General features: G+C 36.8%; 1 protein-coding gene across 11 annotated transcripts in view; it reads left to right on the forward strand.

Moving 5' to 3' along the window:
* The window catches only part of LOC106789318 (collagen alpha chain CG42342), a 115,265-nt gene that overhangs the window by 1,412 nt on the left and 90,532 nt on the right, over positions 1-23,321 (forward strand). The window lies entirely within an intron of this gene.

The following is a 23,321-nucleotide window of genomic DNA, read 5'->3' on the forward strand; positions in this document are numbered from 1 at the left end:
AAGTTTAAGTATATAAAGTAAAGAATCTCTTATTTTACGGAAATATCACAATATTTCTATAAGAAGATAAAAGTCTCGGAATTGTAGTAACATCCTCCATTTTTCTGTACAAAAGAGGTCTGGAAACGGCGTGAATTTCGATCTTGAAAAATGACTTCCTTTTGTCGACTGACGACGATACCTATCGGAAAGGAAGAAATCGATCCAACATCGTATCGAAGATTTTTCCAGTTTGGAAAGGGCAAAGCACGTACAGACGAATATTTCTCTTTCTTCTTTGTGTTATGTAAAAAGAATTCGCGATTGCTTCCTTGCGAAAGTCTTAACCCGTGGAACGCGAATCATTTTCTTCGACGAATGTTTCCGGTTTTTTACCTTTCACGTGGGGGAATATATCTTTTAACTGGAATTTAATGATTACGTTAGTTTCCGTGTTAGTTACGATTAAAAAATAAGGATCGAGAAAACGATCAAAGTCCAATTAAAATTATCCTTTGGGGGGTGGTAAAAGGGAAAAAGATGAGGAGTTAAACAGATTGTACGAAGAAGAAGAAGAAGAAGAAGAAGAAGATCATCGGTATCGTTAAACTTTTAAAACTTTTCTATGCCGACGGAATAATTGACGATTCTTTCCCACAATTTCCGGCGTTAATATAATAGTCGGGACTAGGTTTTATCGGTTCCTCGTGATCCTTCTGCAGCATTCTGTCCAGCGACTTGTGAATAATCGATGACTTTTCTCTTCCTCTTTCTCTTCCACTTTCCTTCGCAATCCTCGGGGCTTATCGCGGTAAAATTTGTACGCCGAGGGAAAATAATGTGGCTTCGGTAAAAAGACAACGACTTTTTTCCTCTCTCTCTCTCTCTCTCTCTCTCTCTCTCTCTCTCTTTCTCTCTCTCTTTGAACCTGTCGAGGTTTAAACAAAGAAGAAAGATAGAGGAAAGAGAAACGCGTGTTTACTTAGGACGGATCCTTCGAGTAAAATAAAAGAAACAATGCAAGCAAGCAGCAAGCAAGCAAGCAAGCAAGTAAGTAAGTAAGAAAGAAAGAAATCGTCGTGAAACTCAAACCTCGTCGACAGAATTACGACTCGATAGTAGGATGTATCTTCTTCAATGTTACGTTTATTTTTCCTGCAGTAACCGCGCACCGAGAAATTTAATTTTTCTTACTTTTATTTCCACTTTTCGATACAATCTCATCCGAGTGTGCTAGTAAAGAACACAAACAAAAAAACTAGAAACCATAAAATAAGAGAGACGAGTTTATAACGTCCTTTGATAGATCCTAACTTTTCCAACGAAAAACATTCCCGAACAAACGCCCCCTCTCCCCAATTTTCTAAATCTCGATTGTGAAATAAAAAACGGATAGGATTTTTTTGACGAAGGTACGGGATAAATAAGCACGATTCTCAACGTTCCCTTTGACATTATCCGATAAAAACTTAGCCGAGTTTTAGCTGACAACTTTGCTGGATAATAAAACCAGCAAACAACAACCCCTTAGTAATAACTATACAATCAATTAAATAGAAGTATCCGAGTAGAGTATTTACTTCAATGTAATCCAAGGTGTGCGGAAGGAACGCAATGTGTTAAAACTACAAAAGGAAAGAAAAAATATAAGAAGAAATAAAGGAGGAATAAAAAGGGGATAGGAAAGTTCGGAGAGCTCGGCTTGGTTCGCACGTTGCTCGGTACGACGGATTCGGTGTTCTTTCTTCTCGTCTGTACCATCACTACTACCAACCCCTATCTCAGTGAGTTTTTTTTTTCTTGGCCGCTCCTCTTATCGCCATACCTATTTCCCCTTACCCTCTTCCTCTCATCTCTCCCATAGGACAACAAAGGAAAAAAAAGAAAGGAAAGAGAAAGAGCAAGAGAGCCATGGGAGCAGAGCAGAACAGAGCAGAGCAGAACAGAGCAGAGCTCCTGACTCGCGGCATTCCGAAATTGAGACGTGCTGGCTGACGCACGAGCATCATAAATCTTTTCCTCCCTCGTAGGAAGCTCATATCTATTCTCTCTCCTTCGCATCGACCTCCCTCTTTTCCTGTTATGTACCTCTTCCGCTTCTCTCGCACTGTCCTACGAACCGAACACGTTAACGACGACGACGACGAACCACAGACCTAACTATTCTATATATTATATACCGGGTGAGGCACATTTTAAACAGGCCATCAGTAATAACTCTATTACTATTGGCCATTCTTTTAAATCGATTTAAATTAGCTCTTTTAAATGTATAAAATATTGTCTTATCTGTGTCCTATGCGTTTAATCAAGGACAAAATTATTAACGTATAATCATGGTACTAACCCTCTTTTCCAAGTATGTTTTCTTCGACACATTTTCTAGTATTTTAAATGGTTTTTTTTTAAATGGCTCACCGTGTATATATGTATCACCTTTTATATCATCGGTAATTGCGTTCTATGTCTATTCGTTTTCTATTCTTCCAACCTAACTACCAATCACCATCGCAACAATGACCCCTGGCTTCTCCATTTGGAATGGGTGAAGAGTGTATTTAGGGAAGACTAGATCTGATTAAAGGACGTGCTAAGAAGATAAATTGGTTCCAGGCTACTCTCCTTCCCTTTTCCTTTTTCTTTTTTTCCTTTTCTTTTCTTTTCTTTACTTTCACGCCAAAGATATTGAGTTTGGTGGTCTATCGATTGACCGCTTAATGGAGACAATGCGGTTTTATTTCTATCCTTAGCCCCCACCCCCACCCCCGCCCCTCACAATTTGTGGTCAATGTAATTCGTTTTTGTTCGAGCGTAAAAGATAGTTGTTGGGATATATGTATATTTTAAATAAAATTAATCAACGATGTCAGGAAAGTCGTTAACAAGTTTGATTGGTTGTAAAAGAGTTGTCGGTTACCGTCGACACAAACTGTTTCGGGAAACATTTTGTCGTCGATAGAAAACGGTACGTACTGTTTTATCGGATCCTGTACAAAAACGTGTATACGTATGTGAGAGAGAAAATGTAAGAGATAGTATTGAATAAGAATAAAGCAAGTTCTCCGTCGAAATATTTTGTCCGTCGCGAAGTGCACGCGCGTGAATAGCATCGCGATGACATGTCTAAAGGAAGAAAGGATGGAAGATATAAGAAAAGAAAAGCGCAAGAGAAAGAGAAAAGAAACGGTCGACTTTCTTTCACACGGACAAAGCTTAACCCACCTATATTCAATATTTCGATCTCAAAGTATATACCTTGTTCTTCGTTCATTGCACTTTTTCTAGATCATCGCACATTACATTGCACCGTACCACATCTCTTCCACAAATTTTATATATTTTTTTTAATAACTTCTTTAATCTAATTTATCAAACCAATCAACAACAAAATTAAATCTATAATTAGAGAAGATCAAATGGTAAGATTAAAAATACTCAAAATTTAATGAAATTATTTAAAGCAAGTTTTTTTTGGGGGCCGTGACCGTTTTTAAAGTGGTATATTTTGGTAGTTTTGAAATGTTTGCAAATAATACTTTGGAGTGGATTCAATTATATGAAATTGCACCGTCCGTTAATTTCGAAAATAAATGTTATTAAATTATTGAATAAAACTTTTTTTTAGATATTTTGGCCATGAAATTTGCATCATGTTCTGTGATTTGAAAGACTGTGCAGATGATACTTGAGATGGGGGTAGGATCTCGTCGCATACGACATGTACCATCCGACCATTCGAATTTATATAACAGAAAAAAAACAAAACAAAAAATAAATAATTATTAGATCCAATTTTGTTAAAATAAGAAGAAGCAAATTTGTAACGCAGTAGATAATATAATCATATTATTTCTAAAATAATAAGTGTATAATTATATAAAGACAAATATTCAAAGAATCTTTACCAACATTTTCCATTTATAAGATGACGATGATAATGATAATAATAAAATGAATGAGAAAGGAAATTTAGGATGGGAAATAGATTGAAGATCGATCGACGTCACGCATAGTCGATCTTTTCGCGTCAAAGGAAATTTATGAACGTTGTGAACTCTTTGCTGTGTAGACGCATACTGTTCCTTCCTTCCTTCTTCCCTCCTCCTACTACTTTCCTTGGAATATAGGTTTGCCTCCCCCCCCTTCCCTCTCTCTCTCTCTCTCTCTCTCTCTCTCTCTCTCTCTCTCTCTCTCTTGTTTGGTAGTACCGAAACCGAATTACTGCCTATCCCGGAGCCCTATAACCGTGAAAGAGAGGGAGAGGGGAAGATAAAGGAGAATGGAAAATGGTGATACATTGTCTTGCCGTGCACATACCAACGTCTGTAGGGGTTCCTAACTACGGATATATCCATAGTTTCATGAAACAGGTCAGAACTAAACTTTCCTCCTCGCGAAACTTGCATCGCGACAGTTTCTCCTTAGAGAGAAAGACGAGAGGTGGTGGTGGGTTTGAATGAGCTGGAACGGGCTACGTTCTTGTCAAGGGCTGAAATGGAGAGAGGGAGAGAGAGTGAGAGAGAGAGAGAGAGAGAGAAGGGATGAAGTATACACGCACATTGAGATACGTCACAAAGTGAATTTCGCATGTTTCCCCCAATAAGAAAACTTTTTCAACGAAAATAAAAAGTTTAGCCGATTTACGATTGGGTGGATGGTGCAGCACGTGGTGCGTTTGGATTGCGTTCTAACTAACGTTATAACTGTAACAACTTTTTTCTTCTTCTTCTTCTTTTTCTTCTCTTGTACACGTGGTTGAGCATGGTCAAGACTTTTTTATGATAGCTACGACCAGAAATGGCCGTCTCAAAGATTTTTCTTCTTTTCTTTTACCCTTCCTTCTTATTCTTCTTCTATTTTCTTATCTCAGCATCTTCAGGATCACCGTAATCGTCCGATATTGCTCTGAATCCTGAAGTTGGAAAGTATCTTTCGACGACGATGAAGGAAAGGAAGGACACTGCTGCTGCTACTGCTGCTGCTGCTTTAATTTCGTCCATCTGTTAGAAAAAGGAAATTGTAAAACTTACGATCATTCTAGACCTAAAGCTGAGCATTAGAAAAGAGTCTAATGAATTTCCTCGATATTATTGGACAATATTTTATCGAGTAATCTAACGTTATTTGTCACGACTAATACTTCTCTCTATCATCGAATGAAGAAATTGAGAGAACCGAGCGTTGTGATGTTAAAAAAGAGAGAGAGAGAGAGAGAGAGAGAGAAAAATTGAAAGTCATTCATGGCAATTTCATTCGCGCGTTTCAAAGGGATTTTCGAGAGGCCACCTCTTCCGAGATAGAAAGGAAAGGGAAAAGGTCCAGAGGGGTAGGATCGAAAAGGGACGGATGAGAATGAGAACGAGGAGGACGAGGCGGAGGAGGTGGAGGAGGAGGAGGAGGAGAGAAACACTTGACTCGGAAGTCGTTGAATTTGCATTAATCGCAGTCGGTCGTTACGTTTCAATGCCCCTCTACCTTCCGCTCGCTTAAATATCGTTTAATTAGTCGAACCGACTAACAGTGACTGTATTCGCGCTCGCGTTAGAACCCCACTGAGTTTCTGCGGTTTGTTCGCGAATGGGAAAGTGCCCTCTCTTCGTTTGCGTGATACGCGTGTGATGTTCTCGAACTCTCTCACACACACACATGAAGAAAGAGAGACATGAGTATTTACATGCAAGTTATACACCGATGATAAAACGTTAACACGGAGTACGAGGACGAGAATGTTGGAGGATGGTGGAAGAAGAACGTTCCGATAAAGGGAATCGCTGACCCGTTTTTCCCCCTTTCTTTCTCGATTTCCTCCCCCTTTTCTCTCTGCACCTTTCTACATACCCTTTTCTTTTTTTTACCGAGCAACCCGAGAGGGATTCAAGTTACGTGTACCATTACACATTCGCTATTGTGATTAAAACGTGTGTATGAATTTAAATGACCCTATATGCGGAGACAACACTTACAGACGTTTTCCTATATTTTTCTTTTGTTGCGTTGAACAAACAAAGTATAATTTAATGGACCAAATAGATGGACAATTAAGTAGAAGATAAAGAGAGAGAGAGAGAGAGAGAGAGAGAGAGAGAGAATATGTACAAAAATTGTGTTAGAAAAAGTAAATGAATATTATCATCGATAGGATTTAATCAATTTCGAGGTCAATGTTAAGTAATAGAACTTTATAATATCAAGTTGTCCGTTAAATAACGTGGATTGCTAACGTAGGTCATTTCGATAACGATATCAATCAAACGATTTAGATTTATCTCGAACAAGCAAAAGGCAACGCAATTAAAGCGTATAATGAAGTAGCACGTTTAACGCCAATATTCTGTCGACTCATTAATCTACCATTCGACGGAACTTTCAACATCGTGGTAATATCACGGCTGATGTAAACGTCAAATGGCGTGTTAGCTGTTATGGTAGTGGTGATGGTGGGAATGATTGGGCCGAGTGTTCGATACAAAGAAGCGAAAGGTATTTTAAATGTTCGTTTTGTTACAAATAAAATACCTTAGCCATTGCTCTCTTTGACCGTACCTATGGAAAAGAAGTGCACTTCGGGTTTGTGCAACTTACACTACCAGGCAAAAGTTTTTATTTCTTTAATAATCGAATACACCTTTAAAAATTATCAAACGAAGTTTAATGTAATACTCGTAACGAACTTTTCTATCGGGGACATCCTCCGGCAACTTTCGCCAGAAGCTCGGACAAAATATTTAATCAGTAACGCCGGTCAAACTAATTAACAGGATGCACGGCATATTTCGCGTCGTCGTTAAAAAATATAGACGATTTTCTTTTTTTTCCACGACGAATAAAAATAATATGAAACACGTTATATCATAAATTTACCTTAATTACCCAAAATGAGTATTTATTTATTTGTCTCTTTGAGATTTATCTACTTATCCCATACTTTTAACCAATAGTATATGTCAGTTAACTACTTAACATGTACCTAATTCACGCGTTTATTTTAATTAATTGAAAAATACACAAGAACAGGATACTTCAGAATTATATTACTACTATTAAACGTAAAAACTTGAATATATTCTTCGGTAGTCAGAGAGAGAGAGAGAGAGAGAGAGAGAGAGAGAGAGAGAGAGAGAGAGAGAGAGAGAGAGAAAGACTTTGAACACTTTGATGTTGTCGTTGTTTGTAAGAAAAGACGTAAAGAAAATCTTAGGACGTTTGAAGAAGGTACCGTCCCCTCCCCCTTCCAGCCCACTCTCTTTCTTACTCTATCTCTTCTCGACAGAAAAGCCCGAAGGCATAACTGTCGACAGTACCAGATAGGATTTGCTGAGGTAGGAGAATGGAACGTAGGTTCTTCTTGCGCTAGGAAGATACTTGCGATCATCAAGGTCCATTGGAGCGTGCAGGAGTCACGATCGTTGCCGATGCGTCGATGTTCATCGACGGTGAAGTCGATTCGATCCTCTTTCCTCTTGCACCAGAGAGAAAGAGAGATTCCTTTCATTCTTCAACTAGATCCACTTCTTCTTTCTCCTTTTATTCTTCCACCATTCGAGTTCTTCCATCCAAAGGTTCCACGTTTTTCCGGATCGGATCGTCGTCGTCGTCGTCGTCGTTCTAGTTAAGCTCGTTCCTCGTTATCGGCTCGTTCCAGGTCGTTACGAGAGAAGAACCCAAATTAGAATGCCGCTGCACTTGGTGATCCGACAAGATAAAGAGAGAACAGAATTTTATGTGTCCGCCGATTTGCGTCACTCCCACGATTCCCAACTCCTACGCTTCTTTAACTTTATTCTCATTGCATGGACGCGGGGATTCTTCTGTTCTAATACTATGCAACAATATTATTATACATTTTTATTTCTCTATAGTTTATATCCGAGAGAAAAATCTTCTATTATTATATATTTCAAAATGAGGATCGTGTTTAATTGAATGAACAGCTGGCTAACCGAAATAACGAGTCGTAATCTTCATCATTTTTCTGACACAACGTCTACCACTTAAGTCTGCATATTTTGAACAACGAACGATACGATAGTCGTTCTAATTCGAGATTAGTATGTTCGACCTTTTCTCTTACCTCTGGTCATTTCTGGTGTGACTTTGGTCATACATCAATGTACCGTCCGATGGAATATGTTTGGTATCTACATAGTGGATAGCCGTTGCGGCCTCCTGCATGCCGTCGCCGACGGACCGCAACGTTTACGCGATGCATGCTCAGAATTTAGCATACTACGCGTGTATACGTTCTATCTATGCTACACGCGACGAGACCTTTCAATGGCAACGAGCTGGCGTTACATCTACGACCCACGTAAATATACGCTTGTAGTATATACTCTACGTAGTACGAACGACGTCTCTCCAACCAACCCAATCCTTCTAACAATACGCGCACAGATACACACGCATATGTAGATAGTTACATAGGTATATACAATCACACCTATTAATACTCAGCGAGCTTTGACGTTTTGGTGAATTAAATGGTACTTGGGATCTCTCACGAAACGCTTATACACACACACACACACACTACATATCTCCTTCATCTGCCACTAGAAAGACACACGACATCACGATTATTTCGAGATAACAGGAACGATTGAAAGTGATTACCAACTCTAACTACTATTTCTCTTCTTTTCTCTTCTTTTCTCTTCTCTTCTCTTCTCTTCTCTATCTATCTATTTCTAACGTGACGATAATTAAGACGAGTTAGTAACTTACTTTTCACTTCTATGAGAAATAGTATATTGAGAAAGATAGATAGATAGATAGAGAGAGAGAGAGAGAGAGAGAGAGAGAGAGAGAGAGAGAGAGAGAGAGAGAGAGAGAGAGAGATCTTATTCGTGTTAGGTAAGATATCGTAAAATATCACGGTAAGTTGTAAGACAGCTCGATTAAATATCTCGATTAAATATCTCGATATTTTCTCACCGACCGGAACTCGAAAGAAATGTACAACTTTGATCGAGTTTTTATTTCCTTCTTTTTCTTCTTCTTTCGATTTTTTTGGATTCTTTCGTTTCTTCGACGTTAAAAAAGCAATACAACGTTCGTTCGATCTAAATCCTCGTGTAGAACGAGCTGGTGGTACTGTTGCAGATGCTGCAACTGGTGGAGATGAGCAAAACGGTATCTGGATGCAAAGGGCTACTACTCCTTTAGTACGAACACGCACTATACCTACATTCAAAGGAGTATGTAGACAGATCAGTATTAAGTATATATGTAAACCCACACCTGGAGAACTAACGATCCAACTACATACAATATATAGGTTTGTACGCGTTGTTAGAGTCTCTCTCTTTAAGAGGATGATGCACCTATAGTAAGGATCTCTCAGCTAAAGAGAAATAGAGATAAAAATAAAGAGATAGAATTTTCAAGATAGAGAGAGAGAGAGAGAGAGAGAATGAGAGAATTCCAAGTCCGTTGACGCGTTATCTTTTCTTCAAGTATCAAAGATTCGAAGAACAAAGCAATAATAGTAGTTGCTTTTCGTTTCTTACCATTCGAATGCATCGAGAGAAACGAATCAATGTTTTTTGGTGGAGAAAAAAATTTGGAAAATAGATAAATCGAATAAATAAATTGACCAGGTTCCACCTTGCTGAAACTTCAATATCTGCATTTGCATTTATCGTATTTATTTTTTTTTATCTGATTCCACAGACGGCTCTATTGTCCATACGCATGTTCTCTTTCTCTTTCTCTTTGGTACACTCCTCTTTACGGTACTTGTGCGCTTAGGCATAAGATATTTATTATCACGATGGAACGTAAAATTTTCAAGAATATCCTTTCACGATATATTATGCTTTAGGTTTGATCATAATTCAACTAGTTTTATTACTGCCACTATTCCATCGAACTATTCAATTCTCTCTTCATCAGTAGAGAATTTACGACTCTCGTCTGTGTGTTGTTGCTTCCATTTTTATTTTTATTTTTAAATAATAATAAATGAGAATTATTTATATAGATATTTTTTATGTACACGGAGGGGAAGATACGTCCGAGAAAAATTTTAAATGTCTGGTGACTTGATGGCGAACAATTACGAATGATCGAACGATTTTTAATATGTTGCATTTTATTTATGAAGTATTATTATTTCTTTTTTTTTTTATATTATGCTACAATTGAGTAGACGTCTGGAAATATTGTTCTGTTTTATTTCATTGTTAAATTACAATTGTATATGTTTTTAATATATATTTTTTATTAGTTTAAAGTGAAAGAAGAACACGCATTACACCAGTTGTTTTTTTTCATTGTAACAGCGTGCAATTACTTTTTATATTTTCATGAAAATTTTATTAAACATACCATACGTTCTTCTATTACATTACAATTTACCCAATTCAATTAACGACTGATCTAAATTTTATTATTCTGTCAAAATAATATTTATATGAAAATGATTTAATACCTCATTTAAAGAATGAGAATATATTTAAGCAAAATAATATCATATGTCATAATTTCTTATCATAATTAGCATTAAACCATTCAATTATTTCATTAAATTAGTCTAAAATTTATGATTTTATCAATGTTTTATATTATATTTTTCATTATGTCAAAATAATAATTGAGAATAATCAGACATTTCATTTGAATCGAGAACCATGCAATTATATGAAAATCTTTCTCTCTCTCTCTCTCTCTTTCTTATTAGAAACGTTTGAAATAATATATATGTTACCGTCAAAGCCGGAAATCATTTATTCCTAGTAATTCCTCGGCATTACTATGAATGTAACATATATATTAAGTAAATAATAATGTTTTATATATTTTGTGTTCTCATCGACAGAAAAAAGAGATGGATAGATAGATAGACGATGAATAATCCTCTTCTAACAAGTGTCGGATATTGTTCGAATTATTGCAGCTTCGATGTATTATCGTGGGAGAGAGAGAAAGAGGGAGAGAGAGAGAGAGAGAGAGAGAGAGAGAGAGAGAGAGAGAGAGAGAGAGAGAGAGAGAGAGCAAGCAAACTAATAACTAATTTGTACGATCCTCACTTGGCAAATGCGTTTCGTTTTAATGATGGTCATTACACGTGGGCCACGATAAACGTAGCAAAACGTACAATACGTAGTTATACTAGCGTTAAATGTGAAGTACACGTTCGGGATACTACACACACCGTGTCGTGCCGTTTGCGTTTTCATATCAGAGAAATAGAGTGAGACAGAAATTGAGAGAGAATATGTGCGTTATATACGTATACTCATATATATATATATATATATATATATGCATATATGTGCTTGCGTGCGTGCGTGTGCGTGTAATGATTGCCACGCGCAATGAATCATGTTTCGTGGACGCGTATCGGCTAAATGCAACTACCTGAGCATTGTTCGCCCACGCCTCTGTGATCGTGCCTATCGACGTGTCAACGTGCTCCATAACGTGTTTAATGCTAACAACAAAAAGAAAAAGAAAAAGAAAAAGAAAGAAAAATGCAATGAAATAAAATGGACTAGAAGAAAAATGATTTCTTCGATCGTCGTGTCGTTGAAAGGTTTGCGATGATAGATTATCGAGAAATAGAAATAGAGTAATTCGATAGTAAAATAGAACACACGTCGCGTGATATGAGGAATACAAAACGATGAAATATAATCTAAACTGTTCCATTACCTCGTGTCGTTGTCGTACTATACGATATGATTCTATTGAAAATAAAAACTAAACTGTCGTCGTACTCTTTGGTTTCCGATTTAACGTAGTACCCAACGTCAAAGTAAAAGGAATGAAATTGCATCATCGGTCAATGGTTTTTGACGATGGTTTGTTGTCCGATTTTGATAAAAATTCGAATACGTAAATTCACAGGATTTATAATACTCTTGTAATATAATATAAATTACACCCAAATTTATGACAATTTTTGGAATATTCATATTCGTAACGTTCGATAGATTAATCGACAAGATGTTCCAAAATATCTTGGATCGTCGTTAAAAAAATAATGCCGACTGTTTTTGTAAAACGTGGTACTTATTTTCTTACGAGTATCCTCATTTTGTTCTCGTGAGATTTTCTCGTATAGAGATTTTGTTGAAATTTTGAACCGATATAGCGTATAATATACTCGTTTCGCGCTTTCAACGAGTCATCCGTCAAACATGATCAAAATTCGCGATAGGAAGAGCAACGAGTTCGATCTGCGAGCGTAGAAATGCAATGTGTCGATAAAACCCGGCCCGGTAACATCGTCGATACTAATTATACCTTGTCCATAACGCACGAACACATTGATAGGTATATACATGCATATACCTATCTATATACGTATGTAGTTGTTCAGATAGAACGGAGCGAGACATAGTCGATCGGTCGACAAAATTTTTGATTAATCCCGCACGTCCGGCGAGGAAAAACGGCTCTAACGAAAATCCACTTCCCTTCCCTTCTTTTTTTTTCTTTTTTTTTCTTTTTCTCTCCCTCTCTCTCTCTTTTTCTTTTTCCATCGTCCATCTTCTATCTCGTTCGAATTGCTAATATAGCCATTCGAGTTATCATCTCTCGTGGATTCGCCATTTTGCGATGGAAAATTGCCTTTCTCGTAGGACATGGCAGAAAACACATTTTCCCGTTCGTCCACCCGGAGATGAGCTTAATGCGATTAATAACGACGACGAAAACGAAACGTTTAGGTTTGTTCCGTGTGTTGGGAGAGAGAGAGAGAGAGAGAGAAAGAGAGAGAGAGAGAGAGAGAGAGAGAGAGAGAGAGANGAGAGAGAGAGAGAGAGAGAAAGAGAGAGAGAGAGAGAGAGAGAGAGAGAGAGAGAGAGAGAGAGAAAGGATAGCTAGCAACCATAACTATTTCTAACCGATTCACGTATACGTATAAGTCTTTATGTATAATATGTGTGTGTGTGTGTATTTGTGTTTATGTATGTGGGACGCGTATATGCGCGGGAGCACCCTGAAGAAAAGGAGGAGGGAGGGTAATTCACTTTGCGGAAGCTGAAGGGTAAGTACCTATATCCGTTAGAATGGTTCTGGGATTCGAGTGGCGCCAGAGACTCTCTCTTTATCTTTCTCTCCTTTCCTCTCTCTCTCTCATTCTTCTACTCGTACATAGAAAGTGAGAGAAAGAGAGAGAGAGAGAGAGAGAGAGAGAGAGAGAGAGAGAAAGAGAGAGAGAGAGAGAGAGAAGCATTCTATCGTCTCTCTAAAACTTACCGTTGCTCGACTACCGCCACTTCAGATTATATAAGAAGCCTCTCTTATGCTCGAATGTTGTCCTAAATTGACGACGATATGTTCGTCTCTTTGAATCTGAAAACACCGACGATTTCTCATATTTGCGATTCTTGGTTTTATACTTGTATCAAATAATAGATAAAACATTTTTGTTAATTTAGTCTCTTATCTCGTTTGAAACGTTAAGATAGAATTAATTGGGGAACGATTAAAAGCGGTATTTTAGTTTGTAAAAAAAAACGAAATTAGAAATGAGTTAATCGAATTTTAAAGTATTTGTTAGTATCAGTTAAAGAAAGACGATACTGGTTGGCCTAATCTCTTATTCCCATGGGTCGTTTGTAAAAGGAGAAATCTTGGGGCCTATGTTAACTGCCATGTAAAATGGTGTGAGAAACTACGAAGAGATCCCAGGAGTATATATCAGCATGTAGATCTGATTCGGGCCGATAATCAGCTTGTTAGCTGATTATTTTAAATAGGTTTACGAGCGTGGAAGCACGATAGGTATACACATATATACACGCGTTATACACACATATATATATATAATAGAACTGTAAAATAAACGCGGGAACCAAAAAGCATTCATGGATTAACCTTCTGCGCTGTTCAACCTTCGCAACGACATTATTTCGTTGTTATCTAATAACGTGCGAACGAGATCGCGCACGATAAAATGAACGTGTAATGATACCGCGGCTGGTTGGTTGGTTGGTTCGTTCGTTCATTCGTTGGTTGGTTGGTTGGTTAGTTAGTCCGACTGACGTGCACACACCTAAACGAACGTGATCATCTGCTACCCATTACTATCATTAAGATTAACGATATAATCGAAATTGATTTTCAAAAGTACTAACGTCATGTTCATCTTCTACTTCTTCATCTTATTTCTCTTTTTTAATCAACTAATTTTCGAGATAAAGAATGTACGAGACCAAGTGACTAATTGTAAGTAAGAGTAAATTAATTAAGCCAACCGAACTCTCGCGTTATATATATATTTGTATACTTGATAAAATCAATAAATTATCTTATAAGAATTATTATTTATAATGTTACGTATCGTGTATTAAATCGGTTAACGAGCTACTCAAAGTATATAACCATCGGTAGTTGGTTTCAAGTGTTAATTTTATGTTTTAATTATTCTCTCCCTCCTTTTTTATTTGTTTTATTTTTTTCCCCCCGTTCTTCTCCTCTTATCTCGTCTTTTAACGATCCTCTTTAACCGTTTGCGCGTTATCGACGAAACGATTAACGGGGATGTAACTATTCGTCGTTCTCCTCGTGTGTGTAAAATGAGAAGATGATAAAGATAATCTAAAAGAAAGTAGGCGGATCGGGTGAGATGATGGTGGTGGTAGAAAAAAATATATTCGTTGATTTTCTTTCAATTATTTCTTCAACGTCTCTCCTACTACTAATTTTCCGTTCGGTACTTTGAACTTTTGAAAATAAAATAGGGGAGGTGGGAAAAAAAATCAAGAAAAGGGATTCGATTCTCTTTGCGAGAAGAAATGAAAGAAAATGAAAGAAAAAGAAAAAGAAAAGAAAAGAAAAGAAAAGAAAAGAAAAGAAAAGAAAAGAAAAGAAAAGGAAAGGAAAGGAAAGAAAAGAAAAGGAAAAGGAAAAGAAAGATAGAAGGAAAACGGCACGTGTACGAGTGAACATCGATCCACGTAGTAGAAGGCAAGTAGTTACGCCCCGTTATCCCTGGGTTCGTCTTTAACGAGCTCTCATTATCGCTAGATTATCGTACAAGAGAATTTGACGTCGTAATGGGCAGCAATGAATCCATTGACAACGTCGACGAACTAATGACGCTCGTCATTCACCGGCAATCGCGACGCAACTTTGTCTCTTTCTATGTATTTATCTATCTATTTGTCTGTATGTATGTATGTATTATATGCTTAAACATTCATATATGTTCATATCCTATATATATACGAAGAAGATACATCAGTGTGTTGCAAGTCTTTTCAATTCTCTAACCACCTCTCACTCTTATTGTCTTTTCATATTTTTTCCTATCGGCCTACGCTCTTTTTCTTTCCTTTTTTTTTTTTTTTTAATCGTCTTTATCATCCCGTAAGATCAACGAGTTCTAAGTGGTTATGAAAATTATTTTATACGAGGTAGGAATATTTAATAAGCGCCGGCGTGTAATATAAACATTATGTTTGAAATTTATCCGATTATCGATAATGTATTTTTCATGTTGTACCATTGATTAAATAGTTACTAATTGAGTATGAAAATTGTTTTATAATATATATACGTGGGAGGTATATATATATATTATTAAAATGTGCACGAATTAATTTCGCAGATTATCGGATACGTATAACGTAGTTTTATCATCGTAAGAACATTTATTATTAGTCGTATGGAAAAAAAAGAAGAAAAAGTAGTTAATTTTTGTTTAATCCCTGCACGATTCGTTGAAATATTAGTTGGAAGGTAGGTAAGGTATTTACGTGGTTAGTGAGATAGGAGAATTCTCTTTACGCGTATACGACACCTTAACGCATAGTTGACATTGTGATTTAACGCTTTGGCAAGCACGAGTACGATATAACGCGCGCACGTGTTTACGAGAACTGCTGGCTCCGTTAGTTCGATACGTAATACGTTGTTGGAAACAGGACTGAAAACAGGACTCTTGACGTTTGATATCGATAATTAGAGTTAACATCTACGGAAGCAACGGAAGGAGGAGAAGAAGAAGAAGAAAAAGAAATAAAAAGATGAGGAGAAAGAAAAGATCGAATTCGATTTATAATGGGTTGTTTTAGCAATGTATCTCTAACGTAATTGGAAAAAGCAAACAAGCAAGAAAGTCAAGCAAAACCGTTTGCTTTATATCTTCCTACTATATTCTCTAATTCCTTTGAAAGATTCAAGAACTTTACTTTCGTTATAAGAGTCTCGTAATTATAAGGATATATAATACTAAAAAGGTAAAAAAGGAAATAAATGAAGCAAATAAGTTAATACGCATTGGAATGATGTACTACCGTCTAAACGTCTAGGATAATCTTGTCATGGAGTAACAACAGCAGCAGCAACAGCAGCAGCATGTTACACGGATATAAAATATAACGAGGAGGAAATCTTCCTCTATATCTCTTAGCTCGTCCAACATGCGAAAGGATAATATACTCGTTCTCCTGTTACGTGATATGCACACGCTAGAATACATTATTATTTAAATGGATATTCTTAATAAGCCATTCTTAGTTGGATTTATTTTTGTCCTTCCTATATAATACACCAAATAATAGTTTATATTATTTATAATTATTACCTTGCGTCTCTATAAACAGAAATAAAAACAAAAAAAATATTTATATTACAAAAAAAAAAAGACACTTTCGTAACGACCCAATATTTTTTGCGGCCTTGAAAACTCGACGTACAGGGATATGATGAAATAAACCATAAACTGTTAAAGCGCGTGTTATCATCCATTGTCGCGTTCTTTGCTTTGTCATTCGTGTAAAATTGTTTGCTCGATAAATCGTCAGGGTTGCGTCAGGGTTGATTGACACATTCAACAATGCATTTTCTCTGTCCTTCTAGGTTCAGCTATTTTTTTTTGCTCCCGTTCTCTCTCTCTCTCTCTCTTTTTATTTTATCTTCATTGAGATTTAGTATTAAATGTCTGGCCGACGTTGCATTGCCCTATGGTATTTGAATTTCGAAATAGGAATTTCTCTCTCACTCTCTCTCTCTTTATAAGAGAGAAGTTCACCGGAACGCGTTTAGAATTCGCGGCATTGGTGAATGCAGCCCGCGGCTTACTTCGAAACTGATATCGACTTGCAAACCTTCCACGTTGAAACACGAGCCTCGTCTAATGGGATTTCGAAAATGATGAGATACGACTCCGTTTTGTTGCTTCTATCTCTGTCTGACTGTCTGTCTGTTTCTGATGACTGCTGGGGATCCTGTTACACAAGGATCATACAAATATTATTGTTAATAGAACTCTTGCTCAGGGGGATGCATAAGAGTTGGAATCTACATATGAAATCCTATTCCAACGATATCTGAACTTTTTCTTGAATAGTTTGTTTTGATTATTATTATCGGTTTTAAATTAAAAAAGTCAATTTTGTAAAAGTTCGTTCGGGGGGAGGTGGTAGAGGAGGGGTATGAACAAAAAAGAAAGAACCTGTTTTTTGTTTTGTTGTTTTGCAAATTCATTTTGATGTATGACTCTTAGGATAAAAGTTGACGATAATAATGATCCATTTTTTTCCAATGGATCGTCAACGTTTTTATCTTTTTTTTTTTTTTAGACTGCTGTATATATACAATGTATTACTGCAGGCTACGAAATACATTTCTTTCCTGAGATTTTGTCAGGGTTGCGTCAGAATTGCGTCATGATTAGTTCGAGGGTTTTTGTAAGGATTTTTGTAAGGGTTTTTGTGTTTTTTCTCCAGCATGTTACCAAAGATACCGATTATCAACAGCGAATATTCGGAGATTTTATAGTTGACCGTAGACTTGTTGGGATTTACGATGAGAAAAATTAATGATCCGTTCAAACTAAATATAACTACTTACGTACACTAACCATTCAACGTTCTACTTTATTCACATGTGAGTGTCTCATCGCTAGGATTAACTTCCTACGATTCGTCCAACACACGAAATTCTCCATTATTTCTTTCATTTCAGATTTGTACGAGACTTATATTCGACAAGAATAAAATGTCTTCGTTATTTACGACATAGTTCAAAATAATCGGTAAAATCAGATATACATAGTTTCTTTCGATGGATAATAATAATATTAGGATACTCGAAATAGAAGAACAATTGTTATTTTTTTCTCTTCACCGATGAATTGTAAAATGAACTCGAGGAGAGTAATCGAATAATGATCGTGTAATTACACAAGAGAAAGAGAAGGGAAAATGAAAAATTTGTTAAGTCGCTTTTCGGTTCGTCTCCTGACATTTCGTCAGGCATGACTTGAATTCATTTTGTAAATTCAGTAACGAGAAGGGGAAAAAGAATGGGATAGAGGGAATGAGAGAGATAGAGAGTCTAGATTTTTCTTTCCTCCTCCTCCTCTTCCTCTTCCTCCCTTTCTTCATCCTCTTCCTCGTGCAATGTTGTCGCCCTTTTCTGTCACCAAACGCGAACCTCGCTCTGGGGCTAATGTATGTAACGTCAGGCTCGTCGTTATGACGCGAGGGGTCATTAAAAGGGTTAAGTGAGAAGAACTTTGCGATAGTGTGTGCCTGGGGGGTGTGTGTGTGTGTTGTGTTAGAAGCTGCCATTGTCGGCTAGCAAAAGAATTTTATCGATAATTTCGAGTCGAGTCGAGTCGAGTCGAAGTTTTGCGAGTAAAATAATTACCGATACCTCGCGGGACCCTGTAATATTTATTATAGCAATCTCGTAATCGATCGAACGATTTTTTTGTTCGCTGTCTAGAAAGTCTGAGGGGAAAAAAAGGTAAAAGAATGATCGTGAAACATTTGGCAAGTAATTTCGTCGTGTAACTCGAGTTTATGACCAACTTTAATCGTACGAAATTAGAAAGTAAAATCGTTGAAAATTGAAGTAATTGATCGTAATAGTTACAAATAAATAAAAATTAAAAAGAATAAGTAAAATGAAATAAGAAGGCGTAGAGGAATAGGAAAAAGAAATGGTAATTTAACGAAAGTTAAATCGCGTTCGCGATGGAACTTTAAACATGCAGATTCGTTCATTCTTGGAATTAGCAAGATACCAAACTAGAGGATTTACCTTATACGAATTAAATCGAGAGAATAATTGGCCTGAATATATTTTTCAAACCCGCGCGATTCTTCCTTATTAGGCTTTGGTATTTTTGAAAATATTACACCGATAATAGATTGTAAATAAATTTCAAGAATCGTGTCGTTTACTTTTACGGTTGTTCAAAAAACGATCTATTAAAAAGAACATAAAAAGAAATGATAATAAAATAAAATGTTTGTATCGTTCTTATCTCCTTAAAGGTTGAATCAAATTCCTAGGAAACATAAATGGTCTCTCTTTTTCTCTGATTCTGGATATCGTAGAGTCTCCACAGAATAAAGGAGAGTAGAGAAGAGAGGAGAGGAGAGGAGAGGAGAGGAGAGGAGAAGAGAGGAGATGAGAGGAGAAGAGAAGAGAAGCAGGAGCCAGTAACGGCTACTATCGATAAGGAGGACGTTTCGAGCAGACCCACTTCGTTACACATTTAGCAGTTTCCAACCGGCTTACGGTCAATTCTACGGGCAAGAGACTTAAGCCACGGGTCCAAAGAGCTAGCCTCTCTATAATCTGCATTCGATCGGTCGGCACTCGAGATAAACCAGATTTACGTATAGAACTTGGGTCTGGAAACTGGCTCCGCTTGCTTTTCTCTTTCTCTCATTCTAAGTTACTTCTCCTTTTAACTTGGATATCTCCTTTCCTTTCCTTTACCAACATCCTTTGAAATAAAGTCAATCTTACGAACGTAAATGAGAACATTTTTCGCGGGGGTATTTCGATTAAACGCGCACTTTAATCTTACGTTTTCTTTCCATTCCATCTAACTATCTATCTATCTATCCACCTATTTCTTTCTTACTCCACTCCGGTTGACGGATTTAATTTAAACGAATTCCGGACAAATCAGGAAAAGGTCTGGACTAGAAGAAGAAGAAGAAGCGTGCACGCCAACGCCATATTGCCATTCCTAGCGTGCTTCGCGTGGTCCATGTCGAGGGGATTCAAGGACGATCAAACGAACGAGACGTACTTTCCTTCCGTTTTTCCCACACTCCACAGATTTCCTTCTTTCCTTCCTTCCTTCCTACCGTCTGTCTGCTTCTCGGACTATTCTCGAGTTAGTCTAGAGCAACATACGTCCGACTAGGAGGCAGCTTCAATCTGCAGGATTCACGGGACACGTAAAATGCACCTTGAACGGACTATGCGGGAAAGTAAATCGGCTACAAGGGTTGATGTGCAGAAGACGACTGGGAAGAAGGAAGGAAAGAAAAATGGGAAAAAGGAAGGAAGGAAGGAAGATAGGGCAGACAGAACGAGGAGATAGCAATACCCATACTATTGTCGGTGTTTCCATCGACCTTACCCTCCATCCTCATCTTTCTTTCCATCTACGATAAGGTAACCCCTGAGATTCCTCTTTTATAAGACGATTTCTTCTATAGACGATGACAACGAAGAAGAAGAAGAAGAAGAAGACGACAGCATACGTTGCGACGTCCCTTCGATCATCCCTTTTTTTATTCTCCCTTCTTCTTCTTCTTCTGCTTCTTTTTTCTTCTTCCTCGTATTCTTGACGAAATACGCGAAGAGAGATTCAAGCCGAGTTAGAAGCTCTTCCAATTTTCCTACACGAAGCACATTTTGCATTATCGCACCGAGAAGAAATCCGATTATCGTTCGTACAAGTCCCCCCCACCACGTTTCCTTTTCTTTATCGCTTCGTAGTAAGGAATTCGGTGATAGTCGTGGGTGTGCGTACATAGAAAGAAAAAGAAGAAAAAAGAACAAGAGAATGAACGATCTGCTGTGGGTTGGTACACGTAGGTGTATGCATAACACTTACATGCAAATGTGTACATAGGTATATATCGAATGAATAAGATTGCATGTGTGTGTAAGAGAGAGAAAGAGAGATAAGGTACACCCAAGATCATTCGCGAGGCTAAGCTCCCTTGGCTTAAGTCCGCCTTCTTCCACGACCGGCTTATATTGCAGGCACTTTATTTTGGAACCTTCTCCTCCTCGACACTATCGTACCAAGATATCCAGGTTGACTATCGATCGCCAGTCACGAGGCTCTACGCTTTTTCTTCCTACTTTTACTTTTCCTTTCTTCTTTTACGCCTGATTCTTTATTTCATTCCTTCCTTCCTTTCTGATTTCTTTTCGTTTTTTCTTTCCTCCCATCTTCGAAATCACCACCAACACCACCACTATTTGCATATCGTTCAATCTTACTTTTTCTTTTTATTTTCTTTTTTCTTCTTCTTTTATCTATCTATTTTTAAAATGTGACATCCATCCGACCGCCATTATTACGGTCGAATTTACAAATGGGGTGGCTGGGCGTGTAAGAGAAAAGCAATTTTTATTTTGTATGTTTTATCATTAACATTTTTTTGGAGGACTGTGTTAAAAAGGGGACAACGATTAAATTTTATCGTAATCGTTTTTTTTCTGTCCGAATAGTATTCCTTTAAAACTTACAATTGGTATATGAGAAAGAGGGAAAATAACTTAAACAACGAGGTAAATGAATGTCCTTGTAGAAATAGTACATACCTTTTTGAGAATAACGAACGAATGTGACTTGTCCGTTTTTGTTACTCTTTTCTCTTTAACCAAACCTCCTACTACCCTTTCCTATCCCTTTACTCCCTCGTACCCCTTGGGGAATTAATTCCAATGCTATTATTCCACCTTTCCCTCTTTAAATACTCTTTTCCTCGGGTTAAACGTTGTCTCGAGGGCTCCTCTCTCTTTCTTCCCCTTTTTTTATTACCAATTTTTCCATCAATCCAAACTCCCACACGCTCCTAACTAGATCCCTCTCGAAGTTTGCAGAAAAATGTTTCTATCGTCCTTTGTACGCGAAATTGATTCGAATGGCATCGTTATCTACGGGAAAATAACACGCGTTGATTCATCTCTCTCTTTCTCTCTCTCTCTCTCCCCCTCCCCGGTTTGTTACACAGTAGTTCAACGAAGAAAATCATTTTAGTAGCATTGCAATATTAATTTAACGATGAATTTTTCTTTTTCTTTGTTTTTTTTTCGGCGTACGCTAGCTTTGGAATGTGGAAACTGAATAATCGAAAAAAAGTACAAAAGTATACCAAGTGTATCGAATAATTGAACAGAATTATATCTTTTCTAATTTTATTTTTACTTTTTTTTTTTGAATTTAACAAGCTTAATTAAACAAAGAATACGAAAGATATTTCGTACAAAAGTGCATTAGTGTAGGAATGCGCAACTATCGGGGGACGCAGTAATATGAGAAAATTTGGTAGTACAATTTTTTTTTAAATATGTCCGAGCTTTTCTGGCAATTTAACGTTGAAAATTTAATTTGAATACCTAGACACAATTTATATCAATTTAAAGAAAAATATATTATGTAAATTCCTCTAGTTTAACAAAAATTTATATTTTTTAAAGTGTTATTATATTAATAAAATATTATATATTGGATATGAGAAAAAAAGGAAAAAGTCAAACGCAACCGGATGAATTATTTGCAATTAGTTTCACAATAGTAAAAAATATTAATAATCTCAAACTTTCCAGATACTCCAGTTACTAAATCCACATTATATATGTATATACACTATGCAACAATACGATACTCAAATAATTGTACGTTCAGATTAATTCTAAATTTCGTGGAAAATCTACTACAATATTCTACAATGACATATGTACATAAAACTAAAATATAACAGGAACGAACGAATGGCTAAGAGATTATAGATTAAAGATAATTATTCCTAGACTAGTTGAGCTCTTATGTTAATATTATACAATTAAATATAACTCTTAATCGAAGTGAAAAAGGGAAAAGAAAAATGACTGACGGGATCTCTTTCAAAGGATTCATCTATCCGAGTCATCGAATTCCTTCAAAGTAAAATTTCAACTTTCACGTTTTAACGTCTCGTACCATCAACTATTAATATTTCCATTACGTTGCATTCGGTAAGACATCACTCGTTCCTTTATGAATAATTCATTGACCAAGAATGAAGTAGTAGTAGTAACGCGTTCTTCGAGCGTGCTTACCGACAAGAGACGCTTTTCCACGAAATCCCGCGAAACTTACTTATCGCGTGTGCAGCATAAATCAAACTTGTAATACGCTTTTGATATCGGTGTCTCAATCGAAACGTGCTGTCATCTTTCTCTCTTTGATTTTCCTTCTACTCTCTCTCTCTCTCTCTCTCTCTCTCTCACGTTCATAGAGGATTTATATACGTTTCGTACACATAACTATATGTGTATATCAAAGTATATTCGATTCTATCATTAGTTCCAACACACACACACACACATTTATATATATAAACCAAGAGATACAT

The sequence above is a fragment of the Polistes canadensis genome, unplaced genomic scaffold (genome assembly GCF_001313835.1).
Source record: "Polistes canadensis isolate GaletaPanama2010 unplaced genomic scaffold, ASM131383v1 scaffold_177, whole genome shotgun sequence".
Lineage (NCBI taxonomy): Eukaryota > Metazoa > Arthropoda > Insecta > Hymenoptera > Vespidae > Polistes > Polistes canadensis.